This window comes from Onychomys torridus, chromosome 2, assembly GCF_903995425.1.
Source record: "Onychomys torridus chromosome 2, mOncTor1.1, whole genome shotgun sequence".
NCBI lineage: Eukaryota > Metazoa > Chordata > Mammalia > Rodentia > Cricetidae > Onychomys > Onychomys torridus.
This window is the reverse complement of record NC_050444.1, coordinates 119,585,139-119,591,200: the sequence shown is the minus strand read 5'-3', so window position 1 is coordinate 119,591,200 and position 6,062 is coordinate 119,585,139.

The window sequence follows — 6,062 nt, the reverse complement described above, 5'->3', positions numbered from 1 at the left end:
GTCCAGGCTCCAAGGATTGGTGTAGTGTCTGTGTCACCTCTCACTGTTGATTTCTAGCTTGATTTTACTACGATATGAAACCCAAGAAATTATTTCAGTTTATTTGTATTTGGTAAAGATGGCTTTGTGGTCCAGAATGTGGTCTTAGAGAACACTTTTTATGGACTGCTGAGAAGAAAGTCACTTTAGCTGTTGAATTGACTGTTCTCTAGATCTGCTAAGCCCATTTGGTCTGTGGTATAGTTTAACGCCAGGGTTTCTCCCATGGCTTTTCAGTTAGAACGACCCCCTAAAGATAAGGGGGGGGGGCCGGGCAGTGGTGGTGCACGCCTTTAATCCCAGCACTCAGGAGGCAGAGCCTGGGCTACCAAGTGAGTTCCAGTGAAGGCACAAAGCTACACAGAGAAACCCTGTCTCGAAAAACAAAAAACAAAAACAAAACAAAAAGATAAGAGCGGGGTGCTGAAATCCCACACTGTTATTGCATCAGGTCCTATCTGATCTCTCATGAAACTGGGAGTCTCAGTGTAGGATGCATATGTATTTGCCATTATCTGGATGAATTGTTTTTATTAGTGTGTAGTGGCTATTCTTATTTTGGTTTTCAGTCATTGTATCAGGCATCACAATAACTCTGCTGGCTCATCTTCCACTTCATTTCTTCAGCTTTTGACTCAGTCTGTTGGTGTCTTTGCCAGAGAGGTGTGTTTCTTGGTGACAACAGCTAGTTGGGTCTTGTTTTGCATCAGTCAGCTAATCCACATGTCATTATGATGAGTTGAGGCTATCTGCATTCCAGGCTATTGTTGAGAGATGTAATTCTGTTGGTTGGGCTATTCTTTTCTTTCTCCCTGTGAAAGTACGCTTGGCTAGTTGGCTTGTGCTGGGCATGAGGCATCTCTTCCTAACTCCTCTAGTGAAATTTACCCTCTCCTGAGCCCTCATGATTGAGACTTCCTTCCTCTTCTGTGTATAGAAGTCCTTTAAAGACCCTCTGCAGGGCTAGCTGGATGGTTACAAACCACCCTAGTTTGTCCTTGGGTTGGATTGTCCATATTTCTCTGTCATTTTTTACAAGATGCCATTGCTGGTTGTTACAGTCGAGGTTGACAGTTCAGTGTGTTCAGGGCATGAACTAGATCATTCCACACTCCCCTTCCAGCCTCCTGCTCTCCCCAGGTGTCATCTGGGGCTGTCCCTCATCCAGCAACTGTGGCAGGCTGAGTTCAGGCTCCCTTATTTAGACTGTTCCCAGGCCCCCAGTGTGCTCAGTTTTAAGCAGTAGATCCACTCTCAGGGTGGCACTTGGCTGGGGGAACCCCCTGAGCTGGGGGAACTCCCCTTTGTTCTCGCTTGAGAAGTCACTGCCTCAGCATGACAGGCAGCTGGAATTTGAGGCTTGGGGGCATCATGGGCCTGTCCGTGGGTAGGACTGCAGTATCGCTTCACTCCTGTAGGCTGAGGTTTCTGTTTTGCCTCTGCCCATCAGGAGCCACAGGGCTGAAGTTGTACTGAGCTTGGCTTTCTTGCTTTCTGTTTGGCTTTTTCCAGTTTCTCTGCACCCCTGGACCTCGACACTGTTGCGTTCTCTTTGGAGCAGAGTCTATTTCTTCCTCAGCGCTCACACCGTCAGCTTCTACCCTGCTGTTTCCGCAGATTCTCAAGTTATTTTTCTGTTGGGGGTTTCTAATTGTTTTGTGGTTGGAAAACTTACTCTGTACTGCTGATCTGAAGGTAAGGCAACATTGTGAGCCTTTTGTCTTGTTATGTGGCCGAATACTCTGAGTGTGCCATGTGTGTTGGAAGTGGCCTGTGTGCACACATGAACACACAGGTATTGGAATGTAGTTTGTCTTACTAACTGTTAGATATCCCCTCTTCATCTTGGCTTTTTTTCTGTATCTTCCTCTGCTGGTGTTTTAGAGCAGAAGGTTTTCTCTACGATGGCCAGTTTTTCTATTTCTGCTTGTTCTGCAGCTGTTGCTCTAGACTAACCCGTGCTTTCTTAGGGGTGTCTGTTGATAATCATTCTGATGGTTTCATCAGTGTGTGTGTCTTTGAAAGGACTCCTTTCGGATGTTAGCTGGCTCCTTCAGCTTTCTTTGGTTTACATTTGCTGTCCCTTATCGCCACCTTTCTGTGTGTGTGTGGGTGTGGGTGTGGGGGGGTAACTACCAATTTAAAAAATCATATATGGAAGTCCATGTCTTTTTATTGGTGCATTTTAAACACTTTTCAGTGTATGGATTGCTTTTTGTTCAGTTGGCATTTTGGCAATCTGTTCCCTTATACTTTCTTTTAACCAAACGTTTTGCCTTTTTTTTCCTTCGTATTTCTAACTGTTGGGAAAACATGAACTTGCCAGCTGTGCATCTTATCTTTCATTTGGTTTCTATTTCTATGTTTTCTATTTTTTTGCTTTGTTTTTGTCTGTTTTGTTTCTGAGACAGGGTCTCTCTATGTAGCCCTGGCTTTCCTGAAACTCGTTGACTCAGAGATCTACCTGCCTCTGTCTCCTGATTGCTGAGATTAAAGGCATGTGTCACCACTGCCTGGCATTTTTTTTTCCCCACTTTTAAACATTGTGTGTGTACAGGTGTTTGCCTGATGCATGACTGTACACCACATGCATGCAGTGCTTGTGGAGGCCAGAAGAGGGCATCGGGTCCCCTGGAAACAGAGTTAGAGTGAGTTAGAGTGAACTGCCATATGGGTGATAAGGCTTGAACCCAGGTCCTCTGGAAGAGCAGCCAGTGCTCTTAACCGATAATCATCTCTCAGCCTTTTATCTTTTAAGAGTGAGCTCAGGCAGCGGGGGAGCCGGCACACACTTGTGCACAGTGTGCAGAGGAGGTCAGAGGTCAACTGTTTCCAGTCTCTTCTCCTTCCACCTTGATTTGATGCCATGCTGTGTATTCCAGGCTGGACGGCCTGTGCCGTCTGGCCGATTCTGCCTCTGCCTCCCTTCTCTGCTGGGCTTGCCTTTCAGGCATACGTCTGCATTCAGCTTTTTATGTGGGATCTGGGGTTTGATCTCAGGTCTTCAGGGTTTTGTGGCAAATGTTTTTACTGGGTGAGCCATCCTTGCAGGCTGCAGTTCCTACTGGAGGGTGGGGGTGTCCCTAACTCATCAACACCCTTTCCTCTCCTAGGAAAGGAGCTTCCCATTTAACTCATTCACTGCCATTCCGTTCGTTCCTTCCTACCCTACTTGCCTTGGTAACTACATCCAGTTCTTCACTTTAGAGTTACCCTGAACATTAGCAGTGCAGGGCCTGGCTGTTACAAAGCTATGATAGTACACGTTCACTCCACGCGTCACACAGCGCTAGCTTGCATTTCTGGCCTGTTTTGTCTCTGCGGTGTTTCCTCACTGCAGAGTTTTGAATGAAGCGTTCCTGTGCTAAAAATCTTTTCAGAATGTGGGCAGTTGGGAACAGCTTTCTTCTTTCTCAGACGGAAGCACAAGCCTGCCTGAATGTATACATCTGTCTGCAGGGGTTTTGCCTTGACGTGTTGGAAATAGGAATTCCTTGTCCCAGTCTGGTGTTTCTAGGAAGAGGCTGGTTGCAATGGGCTCCTCGCTCCTCGAGACGTGTTCTCACTGGAAGCTTTTGATAGCCCTGTTTTCTTATTTTTTTTTTTCAATTTTTTGCTTTGGTGGTTATAAATTTTTGACAGCTCTGAGTGGGTGTGTGTTTTTCTTCCGCTGCGTGTTTGGGATACCAGGTGGTTGACTTGTTGTTCCTGCGCTCTTTAATTCCTCCTTAATAATGCACATTTCTCGGCTATCGTTTTCCGAAGATGCCTCTCAGCTTTTATTCTCCTGCGGGGCTCCTGTTGAGCAGGTTCTGGTCCTTGGCCTGTGTCCCTGTCACCATGCTGTCTTTGCTACCCTCACCTTGCTCTAACTAATGTATCTTGCATTTTCTGTTTCTTTAGCCCGGTCTTTTAGATGACCAATGTGTTTTGAATCATGTTTGTCTACTGTTTAACGGCCTGACAAAGCACAGAATACAGACTGAGGAATGCTGGAAGCCTTTATCTGTAGAACAGGTGTGTCCACGCCAGTGTATGGACTTGCTTTGGAGTGTTCGGGTCTCATCCACGTGACGCACGTGGAGCGGTGCTGTTCACAGTGAGCAAGGGCTGATTTTCTCTTCACGTTTGCCTTCATGCCAGCACCCTGTGGACCTTTCTAACTGTCTTCGCTCGTGTTACTAGTAAAAGACCCACTGCTCTTGGAGGCCACTTACCTTCTTTGGGACGGCTGTCGTGTTCCCAGCATCCTTTGTTTCCTGTCTGTTACCTCTGCCTTCTCTCTCTGTCACGGGCTGTCCAGCCTGTCGCCTTTGTTTGAGTGGCTCTAGTCTCCAGATGATGAATTTTTGTTTTCTTTGAATACATAGTTTCTGGGAGGGGTGTCAGTTTCCTGTGTGCCACTGTTCATAGGATAGTGAGAGGGTTGCTGTACAGCTCAGTGGTAGAGTGGTGTATTGCTCAAAAGCCCTGGGATCAGCCCCCCCCCCATACAAACACATAGACACACACATGTACACACACATGCATACACATACATACATTTACACATACACACACATGCATGCACACACACAAGCATACACATACATAAACATACACATCTACACATACATATATATACACATACACACATACACATACATACATACATATACACATACACACACACACACATGCACACACACATACAGACACACACACACACACATGCACACACACACACACACACACACATATATCTACCATAAGAATTTGATAGGGGAAGGGATGATGGGAAGACTACAAGGAAAGCCTGGTCTTTGTTAGGATTTAGGGAAGACAGGCAGGGAGAGCTCTGGCCCGCTGTCCTCCCGGCCTTCCCTACCACACTGGACATGGCAGTGCCCCTCTCTGTGCCTTGCACTGTCTTTTCTAGGCCTCCCTTTCCTCAGCTGCGACACCGCCCTGTGGTTGTGGGTGTGAGGGGCTGAGGAGGAGATGGTCCGTGGCCAGTGTCCTGTCTGCTGCTGACTGCTTGCATACCACCTGCTGCTAAATCTTTGGTTCTACAGCATCCCTGACACCACCCCCCCCCACACACACACACAGTGCCTCCTGCCACAGCCTCCCTGAATTCTCTTGTGGACCTCAGCTTTCTTGCTCTCTGCACATGTCTGCCTGCACACCTTCTATCCCGACAGGGTTTCCTGCCAGTGCCATGTCTGTTGGAGTCCATATTTCTTCCCCTCCCAATTTTATAGGAACCGGGTTAGGAGAGGGACCCAATTGTCCATGTCAGTTCCCCCTTTCTAGTGGTTCTATCTGTCTACCTACTTATCTACCTACCTGCCCATCTACCTACCTACCCATCTACCTACCTACCCATCTACCTACCTACCCATCTACCTACCTACCCATCTACCTACCTACCCATCTACCTACCTACCCATCTACCTACCTACCCATCTACCTACCTACCCATCTACCTACCTATCCATCTACCTACCTATCCATCTACCTCCTTCCTTCCCTCCCTATCTGTCTCTCCCTTCCTCCCTCCCTGGATCTTCTTTCTTTCTTTCTCTCTCTCTCTTTCTCTCTCTCTCTCTCTCTCTCTCTCTCTCTCTCTTTCTTTCTTTCTTTCTTTCATTGAAACACAGAGAGAGTCTGCTTGTATGCATGCCATTCTGTATATTATAGAGGACAGGGGACCTCTGGTGAGCTAGTTCTGGCTACCATGTGGGTCTTAGGGACCAAACTCAGGTTGTCAGCTTGGCTGCAAGCATCATTACTTGCTGAGCCATCTGTCTGGCTTTTTTCTTGCAGGTTTTGGGGGTTCTGAACTCCAGTCCCCCTCACACTTATATGGCAAGCACTTTTCCTACTGAGCATCTCCCCAGCTGTCAGGATGCTTTTTAAAGCTAAACACTAATTCACATTTTTAGGTGGCTGTGCAGCTCGGTTCATCTTTGTTTCGAACTAGAGTAAGTGAGTGAAGTAAACTTTCAGAATATGAAAATTGTGTTTGAAAGTCAGCCTGC